Source organism: Staurois parvus, unplaced genomic scaffold, assembly GCF_062004578.1.
Source record: "Staurois parvus isolate SC_StPar_1 unplaced genomic scaffold, SC_StPar_1.0 ptg000038l, whole genome shotgun sequence".
Lineage (NCBI taxonomy): Eukaryota > Metazoa > Chordata > Amphibia > Anura > Ranidae > Staurois > Staurois parvus.
Window position 1 is genome coordinate 1,364,463 of NW_028317834.1, and position 22,376 is coordinate 1,386,838.

Genomic DNA, 22,376 nt, shown 5'->3' on the forward strand with positions numbered 1-22,376 from the left:
AGTCCCCCGTGAAGATGTGCCCCCCTTGTCATTATTCACCAGCAAAATCAGTCCCCCGTGAAGATGTGCCCCCCCTGTCATTCCCCCCCAGCAAGATCAATCCGCCGTGAAGATCTGCCCCCCCTTGTCATTATTCCCCAGCAAAATCAGTCCCCCATGAAGATGTGCCCCCCCTGTCATTATTCCCCAGCAAGATCGGTCCCCCTTGAAGATCTGCCCCCCCTTGTCATTCCCCCGCAGCAAGATCAGTCCCCATTGAAGATATGCCCCCCCTTGCCATTCCCCCCCATCAAGATCAGTCCCCCTTGAAGATCTGCCCTCCTTGTCATTATTCCACAGCTAGATCAGTCCCCCATGAAGATCTGCCCCCCTTGCCATTCCCCCCCCAGCAAGATCAGTCCCCCTTGAAGATCTGCCCCCCTTGTCATTATTCCACAGCTAGATCAGTCCCCCGTGAAGATCTGCCCCCCTTGTCATTCCCCCCCAGCAAGATCAGTCCGCCGTGAAGATCTGCCCCCCTTGTCATTACCCCCCTCACCCCAGGATCAGTACCCCGTGAAGATCTGCCCCCCATTGAGGCAAACATCCCCCCCTAGCAATAAGCTCAGTCTCCCTTGCTGCAAATCCCCACCCCCATGTGACTGGAACCCACGTGTAACTGCACCACCAAAACATGTTATGGCCCCCCAATATCACTGATCCCCCCACATGTGACTGTACTTGCCATGTCACCCCCCAAGCAGCTTGGCAACATCAGGATCGTCAGCAGCAGTGATCCGAGGGATGTGACTCCTGTAATATTGGGATCGTCAGCAGCAGTGATCCGAGGGATGTGACTCCTGTAATATTGGGATCATCAGCAGCAGTGATCAGAGGGATGTGACTCCTGTAATATCGGGATCGTCAGCAGCAGTGATCCGAGGGATGTGACTCCTGTAACATCAGGATCGTCAGCAGCAGTGATCCGAGGGATGCGACTCCTGTAATATCGGGATCGTCGGCAGAAGTGATCCGAGGGATGTGACTCCTGTAATATCGGGATCGTCAGCAGCAGTGATCAGAGGGATGTGACTCCTGTAATATCGGGATCGTCAGCAGCAGTGATCCGAGGGATGTGACTCCTGTAATATCGGGATCGTCAGCAGCAGTGATCCGAGGGATGTGACTCCTGTAACATCAGGATCGTCAGCAGCAGTGATCCGAGGGATGTGACTCCTGTAACATCAGGATCGTCAGCAGCAGTGATCCGAGGGATGTGACTCCTGTAATATCGGGATCGTCAGCAGCAGTGATCCGAGGGATGCGACTCCTGTAATATCGGGATCGTCAGCAGCAGTGATCCGAGGGATGCGACTCCTGTAATATCGGGATCGTCAGCAGCAGTGATCCGAGGGATGTGACTCCTGTAATATCGGGATCGTCAGCAGCAGTGATCCGAGGGATGTGACTCCTGTAACATCGGGATCGTCAGCAGCAGTGATCCGAGGGACGTGACTCCTGTAACATCGGGATCGTCAGCAGCAGTGATCCGAGGGACGTGACTCCTGTAACATCGGGATCGTCAACAGCAGTGATCCGAGGGATGCGACTCCTGTAATATCGGGATCGTCAGCAGCAGTGATCCGAGGGATGTGACTCCTGTAATATCGGGATCGTCAGTAGCAGTGATCCGAGGGATGCGACTCCTGTAATATCGGGATCGTCAGCAGCAGTGATCCGAGGGATGTGACTCCTGTAATATCGGGATCGTCAGCAGCAGTGATCCGAGGGATGTGACTCCTGTAATATCGGGATCGTCAGCAGCAGTGATCCGAGGGATGTGACTCCTGTAATATCGGGATCGTCAGCAGCAGTGATCCGAGGGATGTGACTCCTGTAACATCGGGATCGTCAGCAGCAGTGATCCGAGGGATGTGACTTCTGTAATATCGGGATTAGAGATGAGCGAATCGAACCAGGCGAACCGGAATTCGAGTTGAATTTCAGGAAATATTCGATTCGCGGCGAAACCGAAATTTTGCCTACTTCGGGTGCGCGAATCGAACATTTCCCGATCAGCCGGCAAAAGTGTCCCTGCAGTGAGCTCCGCTATTTCTGACAGTTCTCTGACAGAAGGAACACATGTTTAGCGGTTGAAACATTGTATCTATTAGTTTCCATTTAGGATACAGATGTTTCAACCACTGTACATGTGAAGAAGCTGTGAGAGAACTGTCAGAAATAGAGGAACTCTGCACATACACTTTTTGCCGGCTTGGAATTATTCTTCTTTTCATCCTACTTCTTCTTCTTCTTCTTCTTCATCCTCATCCTCATCCTCTTCTTCTGAGGATGAGGATGAAGAAGAAGAAGAAGAAGTAGGATGAAAAGAAGAATAATTCCAAGCCGGCAAAAAGTGTATGTGCAGAGTTCCTCTATTCTGCAGATACACTTAGAGGAGCTCTGCAGATACACTTAGAGGAGCTCTGCACATACACTTTTTGCCTGTTTGGAATTAATCTTATTTTCATCCTACTTCTTCTTCTTCTTCTTCTTTATCCTCATCCTCAGAAGAAGAAGAAGAGGATGAAGAAGAAGAAGAAGAAGAAGAAGAAGAAGTAGGATGAAAATAAGAATAATTGCAAGCCGGCAAAAAGTGTATCTGCAGCGCTCCTCTAAGTGTATTTGCAGAATGTCATTTATGGAAAAAAAATAGATACAATGTTTCAACCGCTGTATGGAGTGAATGTCCCAGAACTGTCAGAAATAGTCTATTTATGACAGTTCTGGGACATTCCCTCCATACAGCGGTTTCCGGCAAAAAGTGTATGTGCAGAGTTCCTCTATTCTGCAGATACACTTAGAGGAGCTCTGCAGATACACTTAGAGGAGCTCTGCACATACACTTTTTGCCGGCTTGGAATTATTCTTATTTTCATCCTACTTCTTCTTCTTCTTCTTCATCCTCATCCTCTTCTTCTTCTTCTGAGGATGAGGATGAGGATGAAGAAGAAGAAGAAGAAGTAGGATGAAAATAAGATTAATTCCAAGCCGGCAAAAAGTGTATGTGCAGAGCTCCTCTAAGTGTATCTGCAGAGCTCCTCTAAGTGTATCTGCAGAATGTCATTTATGGAAACAAATACATACAATGTTTCAACCGCTGCATGGAAGGACAGTCCCAGAACTGTCATTAATAGTCTATTTCTGACAGTTCCATGACATTCCCTCCATACAGCGGTTGAAACAGCTGTATGGAGTGAATGTCCCAGAACTGTCAGAAATAGACTATTTATGACAGTTCTGGGACACTCACTCTATACAGCGGTTGAAACATTGTATCTATTTTTTTCCATAAATGACATTCTGCAGATACACTTAGAGGAGCGCTGCAGATACACTTTTTGCCGGCTTGGAATTATTCTTATTTTCATCCTACTTCTTCTTTTTCTTCTTATGAGGATGAGGATGAAGAAGAAGAAGTAGGATGAAAATAAGATTAATTCCAAGCCGGCAAAAAGTGTATCTGCAGCACTCCTCTAAGTGTATTTGCAGAATGTCATTTATGGAAAAAAAATAGATACAATGTTTCAACCGCTGTATGGAGTGAATGTCCCAGAACTGTCAGAAATAGACAGAAACTGTCACAGATCTGTCCTTCTTCTCATCCTTCTCCTTCTTCTCATCCTTCTTCTCATCCTTCTCCTTCTTCTCATCCTTCTCCTTCTTCTCATCCTTCTCCTTCTTCTCATCCTTCTCCTTCTTCTCATCCTTCTTCTCATCCTTCTCCTTCTTCTCATCCTTCTCCTTCTCCTTCTTCTCATCCTTCTCCTTCTCCTTCTTCTCATCCTTCTCCTTCTTCTCATCCTTCTCCTTCTCCATCTTCTCATCCTTCTCCTTTTCCTTCTTCTCATCCTTCTCCTTCTGCTTCCCCTTCTCCTTCTCCTTCTTTTCATCCTTCTTCTCATCCTTCTCCTTCTTCTCATCCTTCTCCTTCTTCTCATCCTTCTCCTTCTCCTCATCCTTCTCCTTCTTCTCATCCTTCTCCTTCTTCTCATCCTTCTCCTTCTCCTTCTTCTCATCCTTCTCCATCTTCTCATCCTTCTCCTTCTCCTTCTTCTCATCCTTCTCCTTCTTCTCATCCTTCTCCTTCTCCTTCTTCTCATCCTTCTCCTTCTTCTCATCCTTCTCCTTCTCCTCATCCTTCTCCTTCTCCTTCTTCTCATCCTTCTCCTTCTCCTTCTTCTCATCCTTCTCCTTCTCCTCATCCTTCTCCTTCTCCTTCTTCTCATCCTTCTCCTTCTCCTTCTTCTCATCCTTCTCCTTCTTCTCATCCTTCTCCTTCTCCTTCTTCTCATCCTTCTCCTTCTTCTCATCCTTCTTCTCATCCTTCTCCTTCTTCTCATCCTTCTCCTTCTTCTCATCCTTCTCCTTCTCCTTCTTCTCATCCTTCTCCTTCTCCTCATCCTTCTCCTTCTCCTTCTTCTCATCCTTCTCCTTCTCCATCTTTTCATCCTTCTCCTTCTTCTCATCCTTCTCCTTCTCCTTCTTCTCATCCTTCTCCTTCTCCTTCTTCTCATCCTTCTCCTTCTCCTTCTTCTCATCCTTCTCCTTCTTCTCATTCTTCTTCTCCTCATCCTTCTCCTTCTCCTTCTTCTCATCCTTCTCCTTCTCCTTCTTCTCATCCTTCTCCTTCTCCTTCTTCTCATCCTTCTCCTTCTCCATCTTCTCATCCTTCTCTTTCTTCTCATCCTTCTCCTTCTCCTTCTCCTTCCTCATCTCCAAGGGCATTTAAATTAAAGGTAGAGTGTTCTGCACTAATTTAAAGGCTCTCTGAAGCCTAGAAAACCTTTTTATAAGTCATCTTCGTAGCGAAGAAATTCGCATCGAATCGAATTTCACACTGGAATTCGCCGAATCAGGCGAATCGAATTTTTGAGAAATTCGCTCATCTCTAATCGGGATCGTCAGCAGCAGTGATCCGAGGGATGTGACTCCTGTAACATCAGGATCGTCAGCAGCAGTGATCCGAGGGATGTGACTCCTGTAACATCGGGATCGTCAGCAGCAGTGATCCGAGGGATGTGACTCCTGTAACATCGGGATCGTCAGCAGCAGTGATCCGAGGGATGTGACTCCTGTAATATCGGGATCGTCAGCAGCAGTGATCCGAGGGATGTGACTCCTGTAATATCGGGATCGTCAGCAGCAGTGATCCGAGGAATGTGACTCCTGTAACATCGGGATCGTCAGCAGCAGTGATCCGAGGGATGCGACTCCTGTAATATCAGGATCGTCAGCAGCAGTGATCCGAGGGATGCGACTCCTGTAATATCAGGATCCTCAGCAGCAGTGATCCGAGGGATGCGACTCCTGTAATATCAGGATCGTCAGCAGCAGTGATCCGAGGGATGTGACTCCTGTAATATCAGGATCATCAGCAGCAGTGATCCGAGGGATGGGACTCCTGTAACATCGGGATCGTCAGCAGCAGTGATCCGAGGGATGTGACTCCTGTAATATCAGGATCGTCAGCAGCAGTGATCCGAGGGATGCGACTCCTGTAATATCGGGATCGTCAGCAGCAGTGATCCGAGGGATGTGACTCCTGTAACATCAGGATCGTCAGTAGCAGTGATCCGAGGGATGCGACTCCTGTAATATCAGGATCGTCAGCAGCAGTGATCCGAGGGATGTGACTCCTGTAATATCAGGATCGTCAGCAGCAGTGATCCGAGGGATGCGACTCCTGTAACATCGGGATCGTCAGCAGCAGTGATCCGAGGGATGTGACTCCTGTAATATCAGGATCGTCAGCAGCAGTGATCCGAGGGATGCGACTCCTGTAATTGCAATCCAGCATGAAAGGAGTTAACACTTTCTCAGAGCGAGATCGCTGATCGTCTGCTTATGCCTGAAACTGGCACATGTGCAGATACATCAAGGGGGGCAGATCCTCACGGGAGACACATTTTCATGCAACCGGCACATTTTGTCCCCTGATATTAGACATTAGCCGGGTGATTGTATACACACAGCGGGCAGATCTCAATCAATGTCACCCACTAGTCTATACTGTCACGGGGTTGGCCAGCCAATCATGTGGCTCCTATTCTGTCCTTCCAATGACCATTCCTAGTACATAGGACTCATCTTCCATACTACATTCATGATACAACAAGATGGAATCTGTTATAGAGTCATTGTACAAATCCTGTGACCCGACTTGTATCCGGGAATATTGCATGGCCTTCTACTTCCTGCTTCCTGTTCTATGCTGACCTGGATGCAGTTCTGTTGTACAACATGATTCCTCACACCAGCAGCTTGTGTTGTCTTCATTCCTGTACATGAAACAGGTACTGTCCGTGTATTAGGGGGACCAATGACACCTTGGCTAGTATTGTAGATGAATCTGGGGGCGTCGGGGGCAATCTTCTTATGTTTATGGCCCTTTAGGGCAGATGTGATTTCTATGTATTTTATGGGAGATTTTCTCTGTATATTGGGAGTTTCCATCTTGTTGTATCATGAATGTAGTATAGAAGATGAGTCCTATGTACTAGGAATGGTCATTGGAAGGACAGAATAGGAGCCACATGATTGGCTGGCCAACCCCGTGACAGTATAGACTAGTGGGTGACATTGATTGAGATCTGCCCGCTGTGTGTATACAATCACCCGGCTAATGTCTAATATCAGGGGACAAAATGTGCCAGCATTCATATCAGACTAAGGCACCCAATTAGTCTATTAAGGATTATAATGGTATATATAGGCAGCTGTACGTCCGATGGCCAACTCCTGAGGAGGTCACGTGGAAGTAAATAAGAATTTTACGAGCCGCCATCGTCTTTTGCTTTTTAGGTTTTTTTTCCCTGTTATTTCATGCTATTCAGCTTTTTTTGGACCATCACCATCTAGTGTCTGCTCTCCATAATGCAGCCTCTGGATACATTTGTCTGGAGTCACTTCCTGTCTGGTGTCACTTCCTGTCCCGAGAACACTTTCTTCCTTTCAGCCATTTTAGATCGGCTTCCAGAGGGTCCTGTGATTGTTGGTCTCCATCCTGAACACACGGCCACCATAGGGCCAGCATGGGATCTTCTCCATGTCAGAGCACACGAGTAAGTCAGGTGGATCTCCTATTCCTGGTCCCGGCTCCTGTCCCTGCTATAGACGGACCAATCATCTGTGACCGAACCTTCCTCCTCGTCATCGATGATCTGGGTGTATTATTATTATTTATTCCAGGTACTTATATAGCGCCGTCAGTTTACATCTATATTGTACATTCCCATCAGTCCCCGCCCCCGAGGAGCGTACAATCTAAGGGCCCTAACTCACATTCATACATACACATACTAGGGACAACTTAGGAGACAATTCACCTCCCAGCATGTCTTTGTAGTGTAGGAGGAAACCAGAGTACCCAGAGGAAACCCACACAGGGAGAACATGCAAACTCCAGGCAGGTGGTGCCATGGTTGGGATTTGAACCAACAACCCAAGTACTGCCAGGTGGAAGTGCTAACCACTCAGCCACTGTGCTGCCCCGTGCTGTATATATCTCAGCATCTACTTCTCAGTGTTGGTTTCCTCCTCATTGCCGGCCATTAAATGGGCCTCAGAATGGCTCCGGTATTCCCTCCTAGGAAGGACATTCAGGCCGATCTCCCACCATGTTCCTCTGATGTGTCCGAGACAGAATAACAGGAGAGACACCAGGAGAACCCGCTGGGACCTGACACTCCGAGAACCAGAGTTATGGTGGAGTATAGACCCTTCCTGAGATACTCCTCCCTGGGAACGTCATACCTCCGTACTCCTCTCCTGTACGTACCCATCACTGTCATACCTCCGTACTCCTCTCCTGTACATACCCATCACTGTCATACCTCCGTACTCCTCTCCTGTACATACCCATCACTGTCATACCTCCGTACTCCTCTCCTGTACGTACCCATCACTGTCATACCTCCGTACTCCTCTCCTGTACATACCGATCACTGTCATACCTCTGTACTCCTCTCCTGTACATACCCATCACTGTCATACCTCCGTACTCCTCTCCTGTACATACCCATCACTGTCATACCTCCACACTCCTCTCCTGTACATACCCATCACTGTCATACCTCCACACTCCTCTCCTGTACATACCCATCACTGTCATACCTCCACACTCCTCTCCTGTACATACCCATCACTGTCATACCTCTGTACTCCTCTCCTTTACATACCGATCACTGTCATACCTCCGTACTCCTCTCCTGTACATACCCATCACTGTCATACCTCCACACTCCTCTCCTATACATACCCATCACTGTCATACCCCCCACACTCCTCTCCTGTACATACCGATCACTGTCATACCCACCACACTCCTCTCCTGTACATACCCATCACTGTCATACCCCCACACTCCTCTCCTGTACATACCCATCACTGTCATACCTCCACACTCCTCTCCTGTACATACCGATCACTGTCATATCTCCACACTCCTCTCCTGTACATACCGATCACTGTCATACCTCCACACTCCTCTCCTGTACATACCCATCACTGTCATACCCCCCACACTCCTCTCCTGTACATACCGATCACTGTCATACCCACCACACTCCTCTCCTGTACATACCGATCACTGTCATACCCCCCACACTCCTCTCCTGTACATACCCATCACTGTCATACCTCCACACTCCTCTCCTGTACATACCGATCACTGTCATATCTCCACACTCCTCTCCTGTACATACCGATCACTGTCATATCTCCACACTCCTCTCCTGTACATACCGATCACTGTCATACCTCCACACTCCTCTCCTGTACGTACCCATCACTGTCATACCTCCACACTCCTCTCCTGTACATACCGATCACTGTCATACCTCCGTACTCCTTTCCTGTACATACTACCCACCATCGTATCATCTGCAACTCCTCTCTTACATTTACTACCTGCAGTTATGCTCTTCTTCTTAAATTGGGGAATAACTCGATGACTTACATACTTTTCAGACCTTGTGAAATATTCTTGGCTGTTTTGATAATAATACACTTTAATTTGTATTTCATGATAAATCCTGCCTCATCTCTGCCTCTCTACCTGCAGCCTAACAATGAGGCGTGCATACAGCCACTGATCTATTTCTGGCTTTTGTCTCTCAGACATTCTAATGTTCATTTCTCCAAACGTCCTCCAGGACATCCTTCCTGAGACAGAGCTCCTCCCTCTGGGACAGGAAACACGTAAGCACAGTTCTCTAAAAGGCGGACCACCAGGCCTCCCTCCTGAGTTTTTAGTGTTTCCTCTGCAAATATGGGTGCAGTCATCAAGGAACTGATTGTCGAAGTCCTGGGCCCTAGAGGTTTCTGTTGGCTCCTGGTCTGGCTTACTTCCTGCTGCCTGACGCGATTCATTACGGGGGGAGTGGGGCTGCACTCCTGATATCTTTCCATGCCTCAGTGGATGATGACCATTGGGAGTGTCCTGGGTTGTCCAGGACCTTTGATGCCTATTGCATTCCTTCCCGTGCGGGGGGAGTGCTCCAGCATCCGATGCACAGTGGGGCAGAATGACTGCCAAGCAGGCGTGCGAGTAGCCGCAACTTCTGGGTGCTGTCCAGGAACCGGAAGTTTCGGCTGCAGTGACGTCATCGAGGGATGCCGGAGACTCGTTGTTCCAGTCTCCATAGCAGCACAGGCATCTGGTCAAGCAGCCAGTCTGGTGTACAGACCCAGCAGAGCCTGTGGCTCTACACCAAGAGGGATGGATGGAAGCCGCTGGCACTTCTCAGGCAGACCCTGGTCCTTCAGGCACTTGCTGCTCTAAGGTAAGCTTGGGGACTCTGATCCCTCTTGCTGACCCTGGTGTGCACACTTCCTTTTCTTGCTCCCCCAGCACAGCGTTTTTTGTATGAGGGGCCCTGGGCTGATTATTTTCTTTATTGTTTTTTTTCTTGCTTATTGTAGGTTAAAGTCCAGGACAAGGTGCAGAGTCAGACCCCCAAGAAGAAGTGTTCAGTTTGTGCAGCTAAATTGGGTTCAGCTGGAAAAAACCCTTATGCTGCAATTGTGTGGCTAGCCTACTTAAGGATAAGTAATTTACAGCCTGCCATAAAGTGCTCACCTCCATTAAGGATGACATGTTGTCTACATTTCAATCCTTTAGATCCTTGTTGGAAAAATGCAGCCGCCACTGGATCCTTGGACCCAATCGGCGGGTTCGGAGGTAGCAGATGCATTAGGAGGGGAGGAGGACCCGGAGGAGGATCCTAGGTCCCGGGTAGATTCAGGCTCATAAGAGGAGGACGGTGAAGTTTGCTCCTCTAGAGGTTCCAGGAACAAATTGCCCCTGGAAGATGTGGACAACCTCCTTAAAGCTATCTACAAAACCTTAGAGATCGAGAAGGAGGACGTTTGCCTATCTAAGCATGACCTCATGTATCAAGGTTTGCATGCTAGAAAGCCTAGTGTCTTTCCAGTCCATAGTTCCCTGGTTGATACCATTAAGCAGGAATGGGAAAGCCCTGAGAGGAAACCCTTTTTCTCAAGTAATCTTAAAAGGAGGTTTCCTTTTTAGGATAACAGGTCCCAGCAATGGAACAAGGTTCAGAAATTAGACACCCCCTTATCTAAAGTCTCTAAAAGGACAGACTTAACATTTGAAGATATGGGGGCTCTGAAAGACCCTATGGATAAAAGGGATGAAGTCTTACTCCGCAGGGCCTGGGATTCCACTTCCATCAGTTTAGGCCAGCTTTATCGGCTACCTGTGTCACCAGAAATCTGGAATGCTGGCTTGCCCAGTTAGTCGCATCTCTCTGCAGGGACCTCCAGGCAGCAAATCCTGAAATAATTTCCTTTGCTGTTTAAAGCAGTTGGTTTCCTTGTGGATGCCTTGGCCAAATCAGTTAAGCTAGCGGCTTGAACCTCTGCCCTAGTGAATTCAGCTAAAACGGCATTTTGGTTAAAAACCTGGGCAGGGAACTCAGCATTCAAACTGCACCTTTGTGCCTTACCCTTTATTGGCGATAATCTTTTTGGTCCAGGTCTAGAGGAGGCTCTGGAATGTACAGTCCATAACAAGAGGACATTCCCAGAGAGTTAGAAAACGTTTTACTCTAGTAGGGTTTTTTATCGAAAAACACAGGCCCAGCAGGCTAAGGAGGTTCAGCCTAAGAAACATTGGACAGGGCACAAGAATAGGGGAAGAGGAGGAATCTTGTTCAATCCTCCTCAACGCTCACCAAGTCTCATCTCAATGACTTGAACGTCCCAATGGAAAGAAGACTGGGGACCTTTCTCCCTCAGTAGGCTTCAATCTTCTCAAATCTGTACATCATGGACTTGATCAAGAAGGGGTACAGGTTGGAGTTCAACTTCAGTCTCCCCACCAGGTATCTGGTAACCCACCTTCCCAAGGATCGGGAAAGGGTGCAGTTCCTGCGTGTCCTAATTGGGGACCTGGTAGATCAGCAGGTCCTTACCAGAGTTCCCCGGGACGAGCAGGGAAGGGCATGTTATTCCCATGTGTTTGTAGTAAAAAAAACCCTCGGGCACGTGACCCTGAGAGCAGATTTATCATTATTAAAGGCACCCCTCGGGTCACAAACTCACGATCGCTAATATCTATGCACCAAATTCTGCACAAGCATCCTTCTTTTCCCGTTTATTTTAAAATTCTTGATGGGTTTCTATCCCCTCGTTTATTGGTGGGAGGTGATTTTATTTGGTAGCTAACCCCCTTTTAGACCGAAGCTCATCCTCGCCATCCTCCCGGGCCTTCCCAAAATCCCTTACCAAAAAATTAGACACACTTCAACTGGTAGACTCCAGGAGGGCACATAATGTAGGAGCTAGAGATTATTCATTTTACTCCCACCCACATGACTCTTATGCTAGACTAGATTATATCTATTGCTCCCCCATTCTGCTGGCTAACTCTAGGTGTCATGGAAATTTTGTATTGTTGGTCGAACTTTAAATGTGTCATATATTCGTGTTATTCATATGTCTCTCGTGTGGCTTAATTAAAGCTCTGAAGGCTGCAATTGGGCCATGCGCATGTACAATGTATGTATTACAGTACTCAGCTTGGTAATGGATGAGATGGCAGATCTGCGCTTATAGACCGGCGTGTATACCACCACGGCATTCCATGCGAATGCTGCTGTCAGTAGACCGTGGGCCTGTATCCACATATCAGCAGCATGGTACCACGTGGGCTTCATAACGCAATGCGCAAGCGGTGTGAACTCCACGTGTAGGCTTATGCATATCTTACAACCCATTACCAACTTGAAACTGTATCTCGGATGGATGTGTTTTAATAAAGATCGTATCGGGCCCATCCAGGTACAGACTGATATTTTTAGGGAGTGCTTGTGCAGAGAATTTTGCATACCAATAGAAGCTAGTAGGACAGGAAATATGACCTCAGATGGCTCATAGGGGGGAAGGGGAGGAAGTCTGCTGACCTCAGAAGACTCATGGGGGAGGACCAGTGATAGATAATAGCAAAGGCTATGCTCCAATTGGAATGTATATCCTCTGTATAGGCAATCCCCATTGTATTGTTCGGTGGGAGGGATTGACTTTATTCATGTGGGGGGGCATGTGTGTATTCTTAATAAAACAGGGAGCTGAGCCTAAAATCAGCCCTTATGTGAGTTGCAACCAGCCTTAGAGTGTCGTGTGATCATTCCAGGGTAACGGAGCTCCATCACCCACAAATTCAACAGAACCAAAGTATTTGGATGGGCAGGAATCGTGTAGTTTGGCTGCAGTCGTGGTAAGCGAGATTCGCACAGCTTTATGGGGGATTTCTGCGCATCCAACTGCGAGTACTCACGGTAAGGAGAAATTCGTTAAAGCGAATTTCCAAGACAGTTTGGCGAGCCTGGTGGATACTAACGCGTATTCTTGCGTAGCTAACCTAGAACGAGGGGGGAATGGCCATCATGAACTAGCAAAAAGTATGCCGGCACATTTCAGGTCTCTCTGCCATTAAGAGGATCGCTTTTTGCGTGTTCGTGTGGCTGATTTCGCTCTCTGTTAGCTAACAAGAAATACCGCTTAACAAGGACCTCGTTTTTTGTCCTAAACTCTTGATTTGTGGGTGAAAGACAAGGGTTTGTCTCTGCGGAACGCAGCAGAGGGGGGGTTTTGGTTGGCTGGATTTGGTCAAGTTTAAAAAATCTTCCAACCAAAAATTAAACGGGTATATGTTTTAGTGGGTAAAAGTTGTTGCATAGTGTTAGGTAAGTATTTGTGGGCTGTAGGTACTGTGGTGATTGCTTTACCCCCCTCCACGTGAGGTAATTATTACAGTGCTGAAAGGCTTAGGTTAATTGTTAACTGTTGTAAGATCTGTGTTATGTGGTCTGTACAATGTTTTGTGGTACCACTGCTCCCAGCAAGCATGCAGCAGGGGGTCCTTTTTGTTACATGTGCATGTTAGTGTGATATGTTGGTGTTTTATGTCCGTTCTGTGATTGTGCCCAAATTGTGTTGTATGTGTGCTTCATATTGTTGTGTAATTGTCCAGTGTATGTTCTGTCTAAAAGTCTGTTTTATGTAAGAGGCAATTTTGAGGCTAGAGTCTGCCGTGTGCTCCTCTGTGGGGGGTCATTCTAGTATCTGCCATGTGCTCCTCTGTGGGGGGTCATCTTCTTGACAAACCACATGGACTCCTTTTGTTTGGTGGCCATTTTGTTGGCTACCAAATGTGCAGTAATCTCTATGCAATGTGCATGAAGTTTCCTATATGCATTTGACCCATATTGTGTTTTTAATCCAAATTTTTTACAGTTTCATTTGTTTGCTTTTAGCTTTAAATTTGCGTATTGCCAGCCAATTTAAAGTGTATTAAGCGAGTTTTCCCTTCACGTGTTCCACATTTAATGAGCGCGGTGAAGTCTGGGTTTTTGCACATAGATTTCTTGTATAGTGATTATGTTTTTCTTGTGTTTTTCCTGTTAAAAGTAGTTCCTTATTGTAAAGCGGGTTTGTTTTAAGCTGCTGTGTCGCGTGTTTCACGTCCAGCAGACTTTTTGTGTAAACGGTTCTAGGTGGTTGCAGTAAAGATTGCATGTATAACGTGGATCGTTTAGCGGTGCTGATAGGAGTGATTTTTGAGTCAGCAACAAGGTTACTTTTGGCGCAGTTTTTCGGTTTACCTCGGTGTAATTGTTTTACTGTGAAACGTCCTGTGTTTTTCATAAGGATCCACTTTGTCCTTTTTAACAGTTTTTCAGGTTGAAAAAGGGTTTTTCTGTGTGTATTAGGAAAGTTTTTTTTCTTTTTACACAAATTTCCTAAAGGTCAGTTAGCAGGTTTCTGCCCAACCAGTGACCCCTAAGTAACATCCAAGAACCCCTCTTTTTGTTTTGACTTGTGTTAGCTACTGTGTGCAGGGAGAGAAAAGCCACTTTCATCATTGTGCGGTGTGGCCTGCCAAACACAGTGGGTGATGAGAACCACATAAATTACGCTGTGTGAGTGGGCGGTCCAGGGAAATCCTGGTTACCACAAACACTTCGGGTGGTCAGGATCACACAAATTGCGCTGTGGGAGTGGGAGGTGTGCTCTCAGTCTGACCGCCACTTGATGCGCTTCGGGTGATCGATAAGTATCACATAAATTACGCTGTGCTGGGAAAGTGGTGGAATCAGGCCTCTCGGTAGGATCCCACCGAGTGCTCCAGGGGGTAAACAGGTACCCGGACGCGGGATATATACCAGTGACTAGTCACGATGGGCAGTAGTCAGTCCATGAAGAGAGAGGGGGAACCAGCCCTCTTCAGGGTAAGGACAGCTGCACAACTGATGAAGGTGAGTTTGGGGGGGAAGTCTACAGAACCCCTCAAAAGGTGGAATAAATGGTCGAAGGGTACCAGATGGGAAATTCCCCGGGAAGGTACATTTGACGCATGGAGGTGGGAAAAATTCATCTCTGAATTTGAACCACGGATGCAGGCGTCAGAACTAGAGATCGCACAGCTATGGCTTCACAGGTCAATCCAATTAGGGAGGCAGGGCATACATAAACTGGTGTCTGTCCGGAAGAACCAGGTGATGTATACCTGGCCTCCAGAGGGAATAAAACAGGAGGATCCAGTGTCAGAGGTGGAAGAAGCTCTTTCAGGGCTGACTCTACTAAGGCAGGCAGGATCAGGGTCTGCTGGGGTCCCCCAACAACCAACAGTGGCTGAGATAAGTATAACTGCACCTGTCTCTTCTGTTAGTGACGTCACTCTTGACATACCTTCTGTGTCTTCTGTCTCTATGCCTCAGCCTCTGCCTCTACCTCTCCCTTCTCCCTGCTTCACCCCAGCTCCTTCTGTTTCCAACTATGAAGCCTACTCAACAACCGATTTGCAGACTATCTGTGAATCAAGGGGAATAGACACCTGGTTAAAAAAACAGGGCGGATTGCATCAAAGCGCTACGAACCACTGATCAGACCCCTGCCCCCCAGCTATACCCTGATCTGAGGGACCTCAAACCTGAAGGTGCAGTAAGCGAGGTGGTTAATCTAAGCCCACCGATGATGCTGGGTCAGCCCTTGCACTCTTCCCGGACCGAGGCCTATCCAGTCAGGGTGCAGCAATTTGAAGGTCCTCCCAATGCACGGTGGGAACGGACTTTAGGGGAACGGGTAGTTTGGCATGTCCCCTTCACCCCGGCAGAGATCCGCACTATTCTGGCTGAGCTCCCGGACTATCGAGTCAATCCGAGAGGATTTGCTCGAATGTTTGGACAAAACCAGTTCAGCTATGGTATGAGCGGATCAGATTGTGCACAGATCCTACGGGCAAAGGTGGGCATGGAAGTGGCCAGTACAGTGATTGCAGGGTGCTCTATAACCACGCATGAGGAGATGACTTCAGGGGGCAAAGAGTTCTGTACACAGCTAAAGGCAAAGCTTCCAGAAATGTATGGTGCTACCTCTACTACGGACATGATGAAGCTCACCCAGGGTCCTAATGAGGAAAGCGCCTGCTTCTGGCGCCGTCTCAAGCAGGCGGCACTGGATGCGGATCTGGAAGTTGGACCTGATGCTCCAACTGAAGGGGTAAAGGTGACCGCGACGCACATTCTGTTGCGGGCCAAATTTTTGGAAGGCATCGATACTAAAATTCGGGAAAGGCTGGTTCTGGCCCGACCCGAATATAATGAGATGTCTATCCCTGCTATCCTTTCCACTCTTGCGGCAATAGAGAGGGAAATGGATAGAAGAAAACAAGACAAGGCCAAAGTTCTTATGTCCCAGACCCCACACGAAAAACCAAGGGATCTGGGTCACAGGAAGGATAGGCCCCCACCCAGGTGCTTCCAGTGCCACCAAACGGGGCACATGAGGAGGAGCTGTCCCCAATTACCTAAAGGTCGGTGGCAGTTCATTCCTGATGAGTCCTCCGCCCCTATGACCACCATGGTAAGTAACTCCTATGAATTCTCATAGGAAGTTGACAAATCGGTGTCGGCCCAGATCCATCTTTTTCTAGAGGAATTAAAATATCCCCTCCCTTGCCTCACTGACACCGGTGCAGCAAGAACGGTCCTGCGAAAACAGGACATCCAAGGCAAGGTACCCCTCTCAGGGGAAAGCCCTCCTAACCCCTACTAACCTCACTATCAAACGATGCACTATTCTTAACCCAGCTTCTCTTCTTCCTGTGTCGGAAGATGAGAAGGGGGGGGAGGACAGCAATGACAGTGCTGAATTTTGCAACACGACTAACAATACTAACACCTCTTCTGCTAACATGTCTTCTTTGTCCACTACTAACCTCTCTTCCAAAGGACACGACTGCATCTCTTTGGTGGAACTGGAGTCAGCGGCGACACACCCCATATCACCCCGAGAGTAGCGGTAAGGTTGAACGTCTTCCAATACCCAAAAACCTTGGCCTGAGTGTCTCCCCATTGCCCCCTATTCCATCCGGAATGCCCCTCGGCAACCACATGGGCTGTCACCCTACGAGGTGTTGTTTGGGGGACCTCCCAAAACAGGGTTGTACTTTCCTCAACAGTTGTCGTCTTTGCATTCACAGCTTACAGGTTATGTGCAATCTCTGCAACGGGAGCTGCAGAAGATACACCATCGGGTTCGCGAATCGCTCCCCGATCCAAATACAATAACAGGTGTTCTTTCTATTGAGCCAGGTGATTGGGTCGTCCTAAAGAAACATCAAAGAACCGGACTCGAGCCACGGTTCACCGGACCATACCAAGTCCAGCTGACGACACCTACCTCACTCAAACTCGAGGGACGAGACAACTGGGTGCACGCAAGCCACTGCAAGAAGCTTTTCAGCTACACCAGAGAATGAGGGGTGTCATTTTCCTTTTTCTTTTTGTTTGTATGTCATACATGTGTGTGAACGGAGGAAAAGACGGCAGATACCCCAACCTTTTATTTAAAATGCACCTGCGTTTAGCCAGAACCGCCAACAAAACCAACTGTTGGGTATGCTCAAAGCCCCCACCCAGTCATCACATGTCCGCAATGGCCGCTGTTCATGCCCTATATGACATCCGCGTCGGCATGAAAAAGCAAGGGACCCCTGGTCAGCCCCCACGTAGACATTTGTCGGTAGAACTTAATGACACATTTTTAGCAGGTAACATCAGTTTCAGCACCAATATTAGCTCTAGCTCCTGTAGGGCCCTCACCAGTCCATTATGGGTAACTGGGCAGCTAGGCAGCCCTCAGGTGTGCTTTAACATCAGCTTTGGCACAGGTAACAAGTTTGTTGGGATTACCACCTGCGAGGGAGGTATAACTGTCAATCTGACTAACCAGACTTCCTTTCTGAGTAACCACACTGACCGACCAGACCACGTGTGTTGGAAGGACGGATGTGATGTGCAGACTGAGGGAGCAATCCCCCAGTCTGTGCAACTGTTGCTCAGTACCAGAGGCCGAACGAGGAACTCTTCCTGCTCTGCTCTGACAGGTCCATACTATTTTCTGTGTGGTTCGGCAGCCTATAGAACATTTCCCCAGAACGCGAAAGGTTCGTGTGCCCTCATAAAGCTAGTCCCCGCATCCTATGTAGTGATGGACCATGAAGAGTTGATGGTCCACAAGAAGGTAAGGATGGCAGGGAGAGTTCGCAGGGAACTGTTCTCTGAGGGCGACCAGGCATGGGCTTGGTTCCCCTCATGGACAGGATGGGGAATAGAACTTATGAAGCGCCTGAACAATTTTTCTGTCATCGTGGATAGTATGTTTAACGAGACCGTAGAGGCTGTCAGAGAAATTGCCCAAGAACAACGGCAGATGTGAATTTTAGTGCTTCAGGAGAAGATGGCCCTTGATTATCTTTTAGCCGCCAAAGGGGGGTTCTGTGAGTTCATCGGAGAGGATTGTTGTACTTGGATAGAAGACACCGATGACAAGGTCCAGGCCCATATGAACAAAGTTAGTGAACTACAGGGAAAAGCTAGAGCTATAGCTAGTGAGGGTTGGAATCCGTTCAAGGGTTTGGGAGGATTGGGAGATTTCCTGTTCTCCATCGGATCTTGGTTGAAGGAAGTGGGAGTGTATATCCTGATGCTTCTCTTTTTCATCTGCCTTTTATATGCCGCGGTGAGATGTTCCTGTTGCCTCATCGACCGTGTAAACCAAGCTCGGGCAGACGACCACATCTCCATGCCCGCTCCTGGGATCCCACTCCAACCACTGATCGGAGGAAGACCTCACCAACCATCCACCTTCTCTACAGATTACGTCCTGGCTTCCCTCTAATTTATCTCTCTGAAGACCACATTCTCCAAGACCTTCAAGCAAGCTTCAAGCCTCATCATGGTTTGTGTCTGCGATTTGGAAAACTGTCTGGGTCGAGACCAGCCTTGTGTGGCCCCGTCTGCAGGGGCAATTTGAGAATCTGTTGCTGGATCTCCCCAGACCACCGTGGGATCACAAGCTTTATTCATACCACAAGTCTGTTTGTGGTTTTTGCAAGAGCCTTCCTGTAGTGAAGGTTCCAACGCTCTTGAGGATCATCGCTTCAATCAAGCCTGTTTGCGTCGAGTCTGCGTCGGGTCTTGTTGTTTCAGGTACCCCGTGGAGCTTTATTCTCAGGGACAACTACAGGAACTCTTTGAAGTTTGAGACTACACCTATCAAGCTGAAGAAGATCAAGAAGGGACACGAGGAGAATATGATAAAACAGGAGGGAATGTCATGGAAATTTTGTATTGTTGGTCGAACTTTAAATGTGTCATGTATTCGTGTTATTCATATGTCTCTCGTGTGGCTTAATTAAAGCTCTGAAGGCTGCAATTGGGCCATGCGCATGTACAATGTATGTATTACAGTACTCAGCTTGGTAATGGATGAGATGGCAGATCTGCGCTTATAGACCGGCGTGTATACCACCACGGCATTCCATGCGAATGCTGCTGTCAGTAGACCGTGGGCCTGTATCCACATATCAGCAGCATGGTACCACGTGGGCTTCATAACGCAATGCGCAAGCGGTGTGAACTCCACGTGTAGGCTTGTGCATATCTTACAACCCATTACTAATCTGAACTGTATCTGGGATGGATGTGTTTTAATAAAGATCGTATCGGGCCCATCCAGGTACAGACTGATATTTTTAGGGAGTGCTTGTGCAGAGAATTTTACATACCAATAGAAGCTAGTAGGACAGGAAATATGACCTCAGATGGCTCATAGGGGGGAAGGGGAGGAAGTCTGCTGACCTCAGAAGGTTCATGGGGGAGGACCAGTGATAGATAATAGCAAAGGCTATGCTCCAATTGGAATGTACATCCTCTGTATAGGTACTCCCCATTGTATTGTTCGGTGGGAGGGATTGACTTTATTCATGTGGGGGGCATGTGTGTATTCTTAATAAAACAGAGAGCTGAGCCTAAAATCAGCCCTTATGTGAGTTGCAACCAGCCTTAGAGTGTCGTGTGATCATTCCAGGGTAACGGAGCTCCATCACCCACAAATTCAACAGAACCAAAGTATTTGGATGGGCAGGAATCGTGTAGTTTGGCTGCAGTCGTGGTAAGCGAGATTCGCACAGCTTTATGGGGGATTTCTGCGCATCCAACTGCGAGTACTCACGGTAAGGAGAAATTCGTTAAAGCGAATTTCCAAGACACATCTGTGATGGCATAGTCTACCACTGTAAGGACATTGATGAGTGAAGGCCTCATATCTGTGATGGCATAGTCTACCTCTGTAAGGACATTGACGAGTGAAGGCCTCATATCTGTGATGGCATAGTCTACCACTGTAAGGACATTGATGAGTGAAGGCCTCATATCTTTGATGGCATAGTCTACATCTGTAAGGACATTGACAAGTGAAGGCCTTATATCTGTGATGGCATAGTCTACCACTGTAAGTACATTGACTAGTGAAGGGTTCACATCTGTGATGGCATAGTCTACCACTGTAAGGACATTGACTAGTGAAGGGTTCATATCTGTGATGGCATAGTCTACCACTGTAAGGACATTGATGAGTGAAGGCCTCATATCTGTGATGGCATAGTCTACCACTGTAAGGACATTGATGAGTGAAGGGTTCATATCTGTGATGGCATAGTCTACCACTGTAAGGACATTGACGAGTGAAGGCCTCACATCTGTGATGGCATAGTCTACCACTGTAAGGACATTGATGAGTGATGGGTTCATATCTCTGATGGCATAGTCTGCCACTGTAAGGACATTGATGAGTAAAGGGTTCATATCTGTGATGGCATAGTCTACCACTGTAAGGACATTGATGAGTGAAGGCCTCGTATCTGTGATGGCATAGTCTACCACTGTAAGGACATTGATGAGTGATGGGTTCATATCTCTGATGGCATAGTCTGCCACTGTAAGGACATTGATGAGTAAAGGGTTCATATCTGTGATGGCATAGTCTACCACTGTAAGGACATTGATGAGTGAAGGCCTCATATCTGTGATGGCATAGTCTGCCACTGTAAGGACATTGATGAGTGATGGGCTCATATCTGTGATGGCATAGTCTACCACTGTAAGGACATTGATGAGTGATGGGTTCATATCTGTGATGGCATAGTCTACCACTGTAAGGACATTGATGAGTGATGGGTTCATATCTCTGTTGGCATAGTCTACCTCTGTAAGGACATTGATGAGTGATGGGCTCATATCTGTGATGGCATAGTCTACCTCTGTAAGGACATTGACAAGTGAAGGGTTCATATCTGTGATGGCATAGTCTACCACTGTAAGGACATTGATGAGTGAAGGCCTCATATCTGTATCAAGATTAATAATTTCTACATCAACATTGATCTCTTGATAAAATCATACATCTTGGGAGGCCTGCGTTAAGCCTGCCTGGTCCTAAATGCCAGTCTGGTGTTCCACACCTAGGAAGCCAACGCCTTTGTTTAAACAACGAGCCCTGCCACAACCCGCACTCCTACAAGCCTGCCCTGGAGTTGGAGAGACCTGAGCATTGACACCATGGTCTATGGAGGTGTCCACCGGAAAACAAAAGCAAAGTCTATCCGTGAAGTGCTATCCTGGGCATCCTCTAAGATGGTGGATCCGTCATCTTCCTAGGCCCATGCACCACACTCTCCCAAACAGAATCAGAAGCTACAGGAGGAAGAGGGAGAGTCAGATGTAGACTTCTAATCCACCTTGTTATCTCCACTCACGGCTCCAACAGATATTCATAAGCAGTTGGAGAAGATGTTACACCAAGCACTTAAACAGACTTCTGACCAGATAATTGACCACTGGTCCAGAGATCCGCAAGCTAGGTCAGCGCACAGCAAACCTTGAGCAGAGAACAGATGACTTAGAAGCCTGTCTTGGCAATCATACTGAGAAACTGGAAGCCCTCCGTGGGGAGAACTTGTCCCTCCAGACCTGCCTAGAAGACTTTAAAAACAGGGCACGCCATTTTACACATATGGGGTATACATGAGTCAGTCAAAGACCTACAATCCACTGTGAAATCCCCCTTCCAAGAATTGGCACTGTCAATTGCCACAGAATGCCTTGAGATGGATCATGTCCACAGAGCCCTGGTACCACGCAAATCTGAAGGCCCTCCATGTGACTTGGTCACAAAATTACATTTCTATAGTACCAAAGAGCAACTACTACATACTGCACGACAGAGTGAAACTTTGATCTTCCATGTACATACCTACCAACTATTTGCTGACATTTCGAAACTAATACTCTCCAAATGTCTAGCTCTGAAGCCTCATCTCCAGGTCCGGCAATGCCACCATATCACCTACACATGGGAGTTTCCATTTTTTCTTCACTTCACATACCAGGGTTCGAAGCATGCCTGCAGAACCTCAGAAAACCTTCTAGCAGTCTTACAAGAGCTACACCTGACCTCCTCTTCAT

General features: G+C 47.6%; 1 long non-coding RNA gene across 1 annotated transcript in view; it reads left to right on the forward strand.

Moving 5' to 3' along the window:
- LOC149470567 (uncharacterized) overlaps nucleotides 1-19,913 on the forward strand; it is a 389,981-nt gene extending 370,068 nt beyond the window's left edge. Inside the window, exon 2 of the long non-coding RNA XR_016308365.1 lies at nucleotides 17,163-19,913. This is a non-coding gene — a long non-coding RNA (uncharacterized LOC149470567). The remainder of the gene's footprint in view (nucleotides 1-17,162) is intronic.
- The last annotated feature ends 2,463 nt before the right edge of the window (nucleotides 19,914-22,376 follow it).